At 46.4% G+C, this 13,156-nt stretch overlaps 1 long non-coding RNA gene across 2 annotated transcripts; it reads left to right on the top strand.

The window, feature by feature from the left end:
* Positions 1 to 7,765: 7,765 nt before the first annotated feature.
* LOC123071715 (uncharacterized) lies at positions 7,766 to 12,290 on the top strand. 2 transcript variants are annotated; one of them, XR_006434512.1, is made up of 6 exons: positions 7,766 to 7,963; positions 8,051 to 10,201; positions 10,993 to 11,081; positions 11,404 to 11,535; positions 11,762 to 11,917; positions 12,005 to 12,290. It is a non-coding gene; the product is annotated as an uncharacterized lncRNA (long non-coding RNA). The 2 variants fall into 2 exon arrangements; XR_006434511.1 differs by having other exon boundaries at positions 8,051 to 11,081.
* Positions 12,291 to 13,156: the final 866 nt, after the last annotated feature.

Here is a 13,156-nt window from a genome sequence, read left to right as displayed (position 1 = left end):
TAACGATTTCCTTCATGAGAAGGGCTACACGAGAAATAAAGATTGCCCATATGTTTTCATATGGCGATCCCATGATGGATTCTGTATAATATCGGTGTACATGGACAATTTAAACATAATTGGTACACCTGAGGATATTGAGGAAGCGAGTTCCTACCTGATGTCGAAATTCGAGATGAAGGATTTGGGTAAAACCAAGTTCTGTCTAGGTCTGCAACTTGAACATTCCCCTGATGGGATTCTAGTGCACCAGTCGGCCTACACCCAGAAGGTGTTATAAAGATTTGGATTTGATAAGGCATATCCTTCTAAGACCCCGATGGTCGGGAGATCTTTACAGCCAGACAACGACCCGTTCAAGCCAAAGGAAGAGGGGGAGGAAACTCTGGGACCAGAGGTTCCTTACCTGAGTGCAGTTGGAGCACTCATGTATCTCGCAAACTATACACGGCCAGACATTGCATTCGCCGTCCGTTTGCTTGCGAGATACAATTCTGAACCTACCAAAAGACATTGGAAAGGTGTCAAGGACGCCTGCCGTTACCTGCAAGGGACCAAAGATCTTGGCCTGTTTTATAAAAGGAATCAAGACCTATCTATTATAGGCTATGCCGATGCTGGGTACCTATCGGACCCGCATGATTGCAGATCGCAGACTGAATATGTTTTTCTTTGTGGTGGAACTGCGTTTTCCTGGAAGTCGTCCAAGCAAACACTTGTGTCGACTTCCACAAACCACTCAAAAATCATGGCACTATTCGAAGCGTCAAAAGAGTGCGTATCGCTTCGGCGGATGATCGGCCACATTCGGCAGACATGTGGGCTGAACACCATACAAACCCCTACCATTATCTATGAAGATAATGCTGCTTGTGTTGCACAAGTCCAGATGGGTTATGTGAAGAGTAACCTCACAAAGCATATTAGTCCCAAGTTCTTCTATGCACATGAGCTGCAGCAGTTGAATGAGGTGAAAGTTTTGCATACTAAGTCCTGTGACAATCTTGCTGATATGTTCACTAAATCATTACCGGCATCAACCTTAGAGAGGTGTGTGCGTGGAATCGGTATGATGAGACTTAGAGAGATGCAAGGTTCAGGGGGAGAAACTTCACAAACTCGTCGCTAAAATCTCAATCCTGATGATCGAGTACTCAACTTGATGGTTGAGTGGATTGTACTCTTTTTCCCTTGAGTGAGTTTTCCTGATGTTTCTCACACGAGGTGTTTGACGAGGCAATTCGTGCAATGCAACAACGTATATTGTGTGCTATTTCTCCATTTTTTTCCACTGGGTTTTTCGGAGTTTTGTGGCATGGATACACGGATAATTACCCAAGGGGGAGTGTTGGGAAATCGGGGCCACCACGATGGTGGTGGCGGCTAGCGCACGAAGCGCTCGGGATAGCCCCTCCCGTTTCCCCTCTTTATGTTAAGTGGGTACTTATCTCTTGACCCCCTAGTCCCTATATAAAGCAACGAGGAGCCATCATTGTAACACCTGATCATTGATTAATAAAGCTGGTCTCCTCCATATCTCTCTATGTCATTTACTTTCGCGTGTTCGACTACTTCAACTACTTCGTCTATGACGCTCGCCCTCGCTCCGCAACCTCGGACCGGACTCGCCAGCGGAGTTGTGGAACACTGCGGTATGTGTGGTTAAATTCGTGAAGTACGAGTGTGAATTTTTCGAAGCACGGGTGCATGGGAGCACTTTATTTTAAATAGTTCGAAAATCACATTTAAAAGTTGTTAAAAAATTGTACATGTTCATATGGATGTATATTACACGTATGTAAACTTTGGCGATGAAATAAGTAACCATGTAAGCTACACAAAAGTGATAAAATAGTGATTTCTAAATAGAGAACAGTACATGCATGAGTAATGCTACATCCACGTAAAGACTTACATATGTTTACGGGCTGGGCTGATTTGGCTATGTTTGATTGGATTAAGGTGGAGGGTTAGACCCACCCGCCCTGAAAATCAGGGGGTCAGTATTAAATTAAGGAAAAGAAAGAGTTAGTACGGAAGGTTTCATAGACTTATTCGTAAGTCTAGCATTATTGGTACATGCACTGCTTATCTTTCCCAAATCACGATTTTATCAATTTTGTGTAGCTCCACATGGTTACTTATAAACAATGTGGAGCTAAAAAAATGATAGAAAATGTTTCGATGTGGGATAACGAAACATTTCCTATAAACATGCAGGGTTTTTTTGGATTTTTTTAAACTTCAAAATACTAGTGCTCAGTGAAGTGCATGCACCAAAGTGAATTTTTTGAAGTACTTGCTTGTACTAAGCTGATTGTTTTGCGACAACTCCTTTCATTCCAAGAAATTCTATAGGAATATGGTATTTGAAGGGCATAAATGTTAAGGATTGTCTTATACGGAGATTGTTCATTTATTTGACTGATTTGTAGGATTCAAATCATAAAATATATACCAAAGAATTTATTTATATTTTCATCTGCTCCAATCTCTCGTTACATTTCTTTGTTTTTCTTGTGGTACCAAACACTCTTTGATGCAAATTTCTAAGGAGCACACCCACGTAACTTGTATGGAAGACCATAATTGCAGAGTTTAAAGTTGACCAAGTCACCAGATAAGACAACGCATGAAAAAAAAGCTTTACTTTGGATAGAATCATCATCACACGCCGAAAGAACAATCCATTTTAATAAGCCAATCATCTTGTCGAACCTAGTATTTCGACATCTGGTTTACAACCACCCTACTAGCCACCTATCAATTGTTGTTTCTTCTTGCGAAAACCTTTGCTTCCTCTCTTTTGACTTATTTTCAACGGTGGTGATCCTACACAGATGCAGAGATAAAATGCTAGATGTTAGGAGTTAGGATAGGGATCGATCTTTTAGACTTGTAGGAGAGAAAGTCGCCTAAGGTTGGGAAGATAGTCTTGAAAAATTTATGCGGGTCGGCACGTTAACTTCAATAAGGATCAATGCTCATTGTAAGAGAATCCAAAAAAAGTTGTGTCAGTCTTGAAAGAGTTTGTCGATGCCTATTGTGTATGCTATGGAACCCCCCTCCCGGTTAGGAGACCTATAGCCTTCACTTCATTTTGCCTCTCTACCAGTGAAGTCATGAAAGAGAATCTATGGAAGTCTTGAAATAGTTCATTAGTGCTTGTTGTGAATATAGTCAAGGCTTTCCCCTTTATAGGAGATCTTTGGCCTTCACTTCGTTTCATACTACAATACATAATTGAGATTTGAATTAGACTTGCACATAGAAAAGGGGATTACAAGCTTCACTAGTCCCAGTCTCAATTGTTGTGTAGAGCTTCTTTCTAACAAGCAAGGCAAAGGGGTGCCACGAGAGTAGTAGTGAGGAACTATTTATGGGAACTTGGGAAGGTCTTGACTTTTTTTTGTGAGGATAACCATTTGTGTTGCTTCTCAGGATAACTAGAATAGTGATTGGGTGTCTTCCTATGATCCTTGTATGAGATACATTTGCTACATTTTGACAGCATATGTCTCGAGGTATGTTGAAGCACAAGCAGTTAGTGGAAAAAAAGTGGGAAGAGAATCATAGTGATTATGAACTATTAGAAAAGAAGGATTCTTCAATATAGATAACACTCAATCCAAGCTTGGAGACTGGCTTTGTATGGCAATGTTTGGTTATCCCACATCAAAAGCTTACATTGTTCAAGTCAACGTGACCGATAATTCTTAAGTGAAAGCTTGACCCGCAAACCCTTCTTTCTCCCGAGCTTACCGAAAAAGGGTTTCCCCCCGCTTTGTATACAAAGCAACCAACCGAGACAGCAAACGATAGGTGCTGGGGCGGAAGCAGCACAGTCACGCCCAAAAGAAATGAGAAAGAAAATGAAAGAGAAACAAATGCCAACAACGGCAGATCGACAAAAAACGAAGAAGCCTCGTGGCCGTTGCAACCACCGAAGATCGCCCACCCGGCTCCGAGCCTCCGAAGCGCCGGTACCAAACAACACCTCCAAGAAGGGATGCGATGATGACGACGCTGCTGCCAAGGGTTTCCCCTGGTACACGGTGAGGAGAGAGGAAGGGTAGCCCCGACGCCCTCCAGCAAGGTCCGACGGCACCCTCATGCGCCACCGCGTCGGTGTCGGTCAAGCCAACAGGGATTTCTCCCGATCCCAACCTTCACCTCAGGCACTCCGGAGCTCGCCACCAAACCGACCACCACCCTGCGCCAACCCGGACATGAAGCATCCCACGTTGTCGCACCACGGCACCGCGAAGCATGGCCTGCACAGTGAAGAAGAGGAGCCGGGACTAGGGCAGCAGCACCGTCGGCACGCGGGAGGGCCCGACCTCCACCGTCGATGACGGTAGCTGACCGGACGCAATAGCAGGAACATACCAGGCCCGTGGCCGCACAGGCCCGGTCGGGATCTCTGAGGCCCGTAAAGTTCCCGCCTTCGCGCTGCAGTCGGCATGCCGTCGGCGCCGCCGCCCCTGTCCAAGCCGCTCCCCTGCCTCCCGCACAGAGAGCCGCCAAGTGGAAGCACCACCACCACGAGCACCGCCGGCCACCACCACTAGGTCGCCGGACCGCCACCGGCCGAGCCGCACCACCGCCGCACGCTCGCCACGGAGAGGAACCATCTCAGCCGCCGGGAGCCCGAAGCCGGACCCCAGCCGCCGCCCACACCGCCCGCGGCCCGCACCGCCTGGCCAGATCCGCCGCCGAATCACGCCCACGCACGCCCCACCAGGCAGCCGCCGCGCCACCACGAGGCACCAGCGGGGCCGACACGCCGGCACCACCAGGAGAACCCGGATCCGCACCGTCGAGCCCCGCCACAGCCCGACGCCTCCTGCAGCCCGCCGTCCCACGCCGGCCAGGAGCTCCGCGAGGAGGAGATGGAGCGACCCCGCTGCTGCCCACGCCGACCGGGCTTCGCCCGGCGGCACCCCTAGGCGGCGGCGAGGGAGGAGGAGGCCGGAGGAGGAGAGGCTGGGGGCGGAGCTCGGTTTCCCCCGGCCCGCTCGTGGGAGCGGCGGCGGGGGTGGGGATCCTCTCCCGAGCTTAGGATCCTCTCATGTGATTCCATACAAATTCCCGTTTCACCCATCTAGTTTTTCTCAGCAGATTCAGTCACAATCCCATTTGCAATAGGGACCATGAGTTAGCTTTTTTTATCTGCTATTAGATCATCGTTTCCTCGTCTCTATGACTAAGCATTTGTCTGGTGTGAGCTATCCAGAAGGAAAAGAGGCTCTCATATAAAATTGTTTCACCCTGCTTCAAAACCATAGGGCACACACCACGACTTTGACAGAACAACCTTTATTTGTTGGTATCAGGATAGTTGAAAGCAAAGTGCCAAACAAATGTGTAACGCATGAGAATCCACCATACAATTCATCCCAAATTCTTGAAGAAAGCTCAGAAGTGTTTGTTTAACGAGCATGTGTAGTACTCCCTCCATTTTTAAATATTTGTCTTTCTTGGGATTTCAACAATTGACTACATACAGAGCAAAATGAGTGAATCTACACTTTAAAATATGTCTATATACATCCGTATGTAGTAGTCCATTTGAAATTTCAAAAAAGACAAATATTTAGGAACGAAGGTAGTATTAGGTACTAAGAAACGTCCCAAATTGTAGCGGAAGACAATGGTGGGTAATCATGGACAATGGACAGAAGTGTCGTCCCGAAATATCACAGGATTGAATAATGGGCAATGACACTTGCAAAGCTCTTTCGTTACATGCACAATCAAGACTTGACTTAAGGAAGAAGCCACACCTAGGCGCCCGGTGGGGGAGGGGGAGAGGGGTGTTTCTCGCAACGAAATAGACATTAAGCCTTCTAGTTGATAAAATTCGGTCATGGAAGGCTAGCGTAGTAATGGATGTAGGAGGAGGAGGTGACTGAGTATAAGATATGAATAAACTTGTGCCAAATTATGAAGGGAAGGCTTTACAAGAGAGGGAAGAAGCTTGTGCTCCCCAAAAAATAGTGACATAAAAAATGAGATTTGATTACTCGGAGTTGTTTATTGGCGAGCGCTAGGCGCCATTCGGATGTAGGAAAGCAAAACAACATCCGCCTCCTGACATCACCGTTGCCGCTCCCAATTTTGTCAGTCCTCCGCCTGCTAACGTTGTTGCATGTAGCTCGTCGTCGGCCATCGCCACTGCCACTCCCCTCGTCCCCACAACACGAATCGTAACATGGCCTCGTCCCCGCAGCTCCGCCTCGCAACACCCATCGGGGCATGGTGCAGTTTCTCGCAGCGCAACGTCACCAACATCTTGCATGTTGCGTGGAACTAGAAAAGGGATAAGGGCATCTCCAATGCGGGCGCTAGCAGTGCTAGGATTTAATTCCCAGCTAATTGGCAGTTACGCCGCTGAATCCTGGCATCGGGCGCAGAGTGGGCGTAAAGGTAGGGCATCTTCATCGCAAGGCGCCTAATCAGGCGCTTGATTAGTAATAAAAAAGGAATTTTCTCCTAGCGCCTCGGCTTGGAGTCCAGGCATGCAACGCTGAGAGCTAGCGTACGGGCGCTACGCGCGAAAAATAGAACGGGCAGCTCGTTTAGCGCCGGACGACTCTTATGGCACCGACGCTAACCAAATTTCGGGATTTGGACGGGATTAGAAGGAAACAACCGGGATCCTGACCCTGGCGCCTGCCGTTAGCGCCTGCATTGTAGATGCCCGTAGGAGGCGGGCGCTAGGCCCTTTTCCTCCGCGAGCTGAGCGAAGCGCTGTTTCCAATCCGGCTGTTTAGCATCGGTGGTTAGCGGCTTGCATTGGAATGGATAGCGCTTAGGCGTATTTATTTATTTTTGGTATTTGTTTTTTGTGCTTAAGCATCTAGATAAGCGTCTCTCATTGTAGATGCCCTAAGGGTGCCTACAACACATGTGCTAAGAACGAATGCCAGGGTTGAAATCCTAGCTGTTTTGGGGGATGCCCACCTGATCCTGCGAAAACTAGTTGCGTCGATGTCAGAAGTATGGCCGAGCGCTCCAGGTTTCTCGCGTGCAAATTGACCTAGATTAGAGTAGACGCCTACGTACCAAGCGTTGGAGGTAGGGACGCTAAGCATGCACTTCTCAACAAATTTGTTTTTTATTTACTGACCGAGCGCCTTAGGGCCTCTCCAACGCAGGAGGTGCTAGGATCGATTTCCCCGTCGATCGGCAGTTGGGCCGTGAAATCCTGGAACCGGACGCTGCATCGGCGCAAAGACTAGTGGCGAACGTCTGATTATCTTCTCGCGCGTGGACTATTTAACTAGCGCCGGATATTTCCGTCAAAAAAAAAACTAGCGCCGGATATTAGCGTCCAACGTTAAGAGGTAAAGCACTTAGGCATTTTTAAATTTAATAAGATTTATTTTTTCTCTATAAGCGCCTAGTGAGGCGCCAGCCGTTGTTGATGCCCTTAACAGTCGCCCCGCGTTGACCATGCCCTAAGGAAGGAGAGGGGCACGAGGCAAGGGGATAAGGAAAGAGAGGGGGCACATGGATGGTCCTCATGGGCCACACTTCATATGGAAGAGGCGCTGGCTACGAACGGCTAGAAGGAGTCAATTTCCTTATCTAACATTCTTAAGAAGTTGCTTCCCACTTCTATCTATTCTTGCCTAACATTATTACGTGCATGCAGTGGTTACGGGGATAGCCATCAATATAGGATCACAACACCAGTTTGCTACCTTTTAACATGGGAGGAAACTGATTTACGCGGACGACTAGGGTCTTTCATCTCCCCCTGAACGAATAAATCTCTCCACCGTTTTGTCTATGAAAATCCCTACGGATTCTCATGTTCCCTCTATATCTGTAGTCTGTACCTCTATCTCTCCACACTGCGCCGCCACTAGCAAGCCTTCACGGTCATCGCCGTCGGAGACCTAGGCAGTGCTGCTGTAATACCTGATTGTTTGTACGTCTGCAGTCGAACGCCACGGTGAGCGGCGCCGCCTCGAACACGATGACCTGCGTCCTTCTGGTTGGTCAGGTTTCCGACGAGCACTACTCCCTGACTCCGGTTTAGATCATCCAGCCCGCAGGCTGTGCGAACCAGGCCGTGGTCGCCAAGGGCTACTGCAGAGTGCGCTGCGGCCTCCACAACGCCGACATCGGGTAGGCCTAAGCGTGGGTGGGTGGCACCGAGTGCGAGTGCACTAAGCCGCTCCCTTGACATCTGATCCCAAATCCTCCACCTCCTTGCCCTTTCCAATGGCGCATGGAGTTTTCTCAGGGGCAGGCCCGCCACGACATCATCGTCCACCTCCTGTATAGAGGATCACCCCACCTATGAATCGGAATTCATGGCTTTTATCTCCTCCGTGAATCCCATCCCCAGGTTTTCCCCAAATCATTTCGAATTTGCATACATATGATTCTAAAAGGCGAAATATTTTTTACATCTATGAAAAGTTTTTGTTTGTCGTCCTACTATCTATGCTTATTCTTCATCTTTGTTATCATACTTTTTACAATGTGGTTTGGGCCTAAATGCTATATCTACTCATGCTTAATACTAGTGACATTAACACGTGGACAAATCTTCTTTACAATTACATGATGCTTCCCGGTGAACCAATGCAATCTCATGCATATGTAAATGGTTGGAGAAATACTAGGGAAGAAAATTCCTACAACCACACTAGATTTGGTTTGTTACTTAACCACGTTCCATATTAAAACACTCAATTCCCTTTTCCTTAAGAAGGTGAGCACTTGCAATTCTCCTGGCAGTAGCAATTCAACAACTCGATCTAGGTGTGAGAGGCCTATTATATTTGTTTTGCACGTATTTGTTGAACGTCATCGTCATGTCCACTAAGAAGAAAGCCAAATTTTCAACACCAATTTGTGTTTATTTCTCAAATTTTAGATTGTAGGATCTTATATGACCGCCATGCAAAGCAAATGGGTTTCATTATTTCTCTTATTGTAAGTCATTGGTATGCATTGATCCACTACCCTCCTCAGTGTAAGTCACTACGGAATATTCTTCAAATCCTCTAAAAATTTGAAGATGGATCAATGTTAACTTTTCTACGCTGTAATGTGTCAATCTAATAAATATCACACATTACCGGTTTCCTATTTTTCATATCTCTGTAAATCTTTGCTGAATTTCCCGCCGCAAGGCGCGGGGCATCCTCTAGTTTCTTATAATTATGCACCGAGTGAGTGAGAGAAAATGAGGGTAGTGGCGAATGAATGAGACATGGGAGAATAGATCAACTTAGAGTTCGGGCATGAATTATATGGTAAGGGTGATGGTCAAGGGCCTGTTTGGTTTACAGCCTAAAGTTGGCACGCCTAACCTTAGTCGTGCCACAACATTTTAGGCATGTGTTTGGTTTGTTGCCACACTTGTGGCTTGCCACACTTTTCTAGCAACATGGTCCACATGTCATAGGCTCAATTTTTTGCCAAATCTTGCTACACTTGTGGTGGCCATTTTGTCAGCCACACTTTTTGTGGCAGCCACACTTTACCTGAGCTTAGTTGTGGCAAAGTTAGTCATGAACCAAAAGGCCCCAAATATCAAGCGGTCTAAAATTTGGGATTGTCGTCGAATTGATAAACAACCGGTTACTAATAGAACTTCAAAAAAATTACAGCATGGTGTTGTACCTCCATGTTTATCCTAAGAATTCCCTATACATTGTGTAAAATATGGCATATTGTCGAATGGAAATCTAGCAGAATACGCTTATGAATAAAGGTCTCGGACAAAATATGGCAATCATGCTTAGTATTTTTTTAGGATAAAGGAAGAGAGTTATCATTCTCATTTTTTACTTTTTTGGGTGGAGAGTTATCATTCTCATTGACACATTTATTTTACATGATTTAAGTTCTGCCGGCTTTTTCCAGGGGATTAAAGTATAGTTTCATTTTACATGATTCAAGTATAATTAGTTTTGTATAGAGAGAATAGTTTTTCTATAGAGAAAGTTACCATACAAAAAAGAGTTTTTTTTAGAACAGACAAAAAAAAGCTTGTATAGAGAGAAATCGTTATTTGGGCCAGCAGCCTTTTCCCATCGTTCTCTTTGGGCCACCGCTTTCCCTGGGAATCACTCCGGCCAGTGGGCCGAACAGTTCCCAGCCGTCTCTCCGGCCGCCCGCCGGCGGGCGGCGAGCTCGGACTCCCTCCGGCCGACCACCGCTGTCGCGCGAGATGGTAAGACCTGGATGCCGCGTACCTCCTGCGATCGGCTGCTCCTTCTGTATCTACTTGGGCCGCGTTTGGTCTCGTGGATTCGTTGTCCCTCCTGCAACTGCAGTGCCATTTCTCGGCAGATTCGTAGGTTCTCAGAAGGTCTAGCTTGGTTTAGTGGTTCGCGCATATGCGACCGTCGGCGCGGTCAGGCTGGCCGACCGGCGGCGGCGTGGCGCGGCAAGGCGCTGGGTCTGCCGTGAGGGGCAAAGCTGGCAGTGGCGCGTCAGCCACTCGCGGCAGGCGCGGAGTCGCGCGTGTAGGAATTCTGAATGTCTCTAGCATGTGACAGGGTAGAAATTCGGCTCCTCAAATGTGTTATTCCGTCTTAGGCTGTTGATATTGCCTCAAGATTTATGCTTCCTCTCAGCTTGGTCGTTATTATGGTAAGGGATTATGTTGGCACATTGATGCAACATGAATAATCGTGTAGGTAGTGACTTGTGCATCTGTAGGAGATGGATGACAAAAACTAGACCACAAGAGATGTAACTTTTCTCCCCTTTAGTACTTCCCTGAATTTAGCCCCGTGGGACTGGTTATACCCAGTTGGATCTGTGGAGTTCATGTCAGTTTCGTAGGGGTCTATGTGAAATGTGATATTCATGAAAAAGATTTTGACATTTTGTGATTTTGCAGTCTGCTTGTGATAATTATTAGTGACTCCTTTCCTGTATGTGATTATGTCTGGATTATAGGGTTCTAGTAAAACTATATTTACCCTTTTCTTGCTAAAAGAAGACTAATATTTCCAGACTAATATTCTCTGCTGCTTTTGCTCAACACCTCTTCTGTTTCTGAGCTCCGGACCACTACTGGAAATCGTGTCTTTGGTGCCCTTAAGGTATGTGAACATGTGATGCTTTTATGGTATCGGTCACTTGTTGTCTTGAGCTTATATTTTATTTGACACTACACCAGATTTATCAGAGTCCTCCTATTTGTTTTTTTATTTTGTTACAATTAATTTTCAGTAAATGGAAATCATGTATGCCATTCATCAACTTTGAGAGTAACACCGTTCTTGTTTACTTGTTTTCATGTTAGAATTGCTTGAAGGGATATCTTGCGAGCTATTTAGTGATGGTTCAGAACTGTATTTGTTTGGATAGTAGTATCCCTTTGAGATCTTCTAACGTTTGGTTTAATTGTTTTTTATGCCGCAGGGAGCTCTGGATGGTGGGCTTGACATTCCACAGTGACATAAGGTTTGCTGGTTTCCAGAAGGATGAGAAGTAGTTGGATGTGGAGATTCACCGCGATTACATCTATGGAGGTCATGTTTCTGACTACACGAGGTGGGGTTGAATGCAACGTGGCCTCCATGTAGTCAGCAGCACGGCGTAGAGCTATAATGTTTTTATTTTTGTTATTCTTAATTGTTAATTTCCTAGTGTTAATGTTGCAACTGTTCAATTCCTTTCAGTGCCAGATCTTAGGTATATCAAGTAGCATAGAGCAATGCATTCTATTGTTTGCTGAATGATGATTCTTGTTTTGACTTCTGTACAATTCATGTTCCAGTCACTTGCTGAGGAAGAACCTGAGAAGTACCAACAGCACTTCAGTCAGTACATCAAGAAAGGAACTGGGGCTGATGACACAGAAGGTTGTGCTGCCATTTTTGCCGATCCTTCCATGGCCAAGCTAACCAAGAAATCCCTGAAGGACACACAAGAGGTATACTAGTTGGCTGGTTATTGTTCTCTTGATGACCGATTATTGCACCGTTATGGGGTTGCAATTTAACCCGACCCTCTGCTGCAGGTACAAGCTTAAGAAGCTGACCTATCTGCAAAGGAAGGCCAGTCTGGCTGAACGCGCTCAACTCATCCGCTGGAGCTGCTGCTTATTCGAATGAGGACGGTGAGTGAAGAGTGTAGTCAACTGTAGTAGCATTGTCAGCATACTTTGAAACCTGTAGTTGCTATATGGCATCTACCAGTAGCTGTAGTGAAGATGCAAAGACATTTTTGTTTCAGCACTCTGATCAATGATCCTGTTTCTTCCAATTGAGTATCATGCTGGGGTTATGCATTGTGTCGATTATACAGCATGTTGTTGTTTAGATGTTGCTCTGAATTCGTCGATTGCTTCTTTTTTGTGTGTCTTCACATCTTGGATCACAAGGTCTAATCATTCTATGCTATGAACTGGTGATGTTAATTATATGTTCTCATTTGCTAGTTACTAATCAAACCTGTAGCTTTTTAGAGCCAAGCAAATACAGAAAGGCTGCTCACTAATTTGGCGAAACATTGAAAATGTCAAATTCAGAGGCTTTCACACATTATATTCTCTCATGGGAGCAGAGACAGATGAAATCTAGTTACAGTAGTTCTCTACTATAGAACAGAACACAGTTCTCTCCTATAGAACAGAACACAGTTCTCTACAACAGAACACAGTTCTCTACAACAAAACACAGACAAGTTACTACCTACTCCAGGCATAGACATGGCCGAGAACCATGATCACGGCGCAAATGAGCATCAGGACGACCATCAGGACAACATTTCCTGATGCCAAAGCAGAGAACACAAATGCGACCACCAATAGCGAAAATGCCGCGAAGCTGACCTTATCCAGAACACCACCGGCCGTCACGTCCGAGTTCTTCGTCGCCGTCAAGGTAAGTATAGCCCCCACCGAAGCTGCGGAGAATACTGCTCCAAACACGCAGCCGACGATGGGTTGGAGCGACGCCGGAATTTGAGTCGGAAGGTAGGGCAGAAGCGCCAGCGAGCCCGAGATTGAGATGGCATAAAGATACGATCCTTCTTGGCCATGGCGACGTTGCCCGGAGATGGAGAGCTCTCCCGCCTTGCGCGCCAGTGCCGCCGCCTCGGACTCTAGCTTCTTGGCCGTGGTGCCGTCCACCTCGTTGACTTTGTGGCCGGAGGCAGCCATGGTTAGAGC

The sequence above is a fragment of the Triticum aestivum genome, chromosome 3B (genome assembly GCF_018294505.1).
Source record: "Triticum aestivum cultivar Chinese Spring chromosome 3B, IWGSC CS RefSeq v2.1, whole genome shotgun sequence".
Lineage (NCBI taxonomy): Eukaryota > Viridiplantae > Streptophyta > Magnoliopsida > Poales > Poaceae > Triticum > Triticum aestivum.
This window is presented reverse-complemented; position numbering and strand designations above follow the sequence as displayed.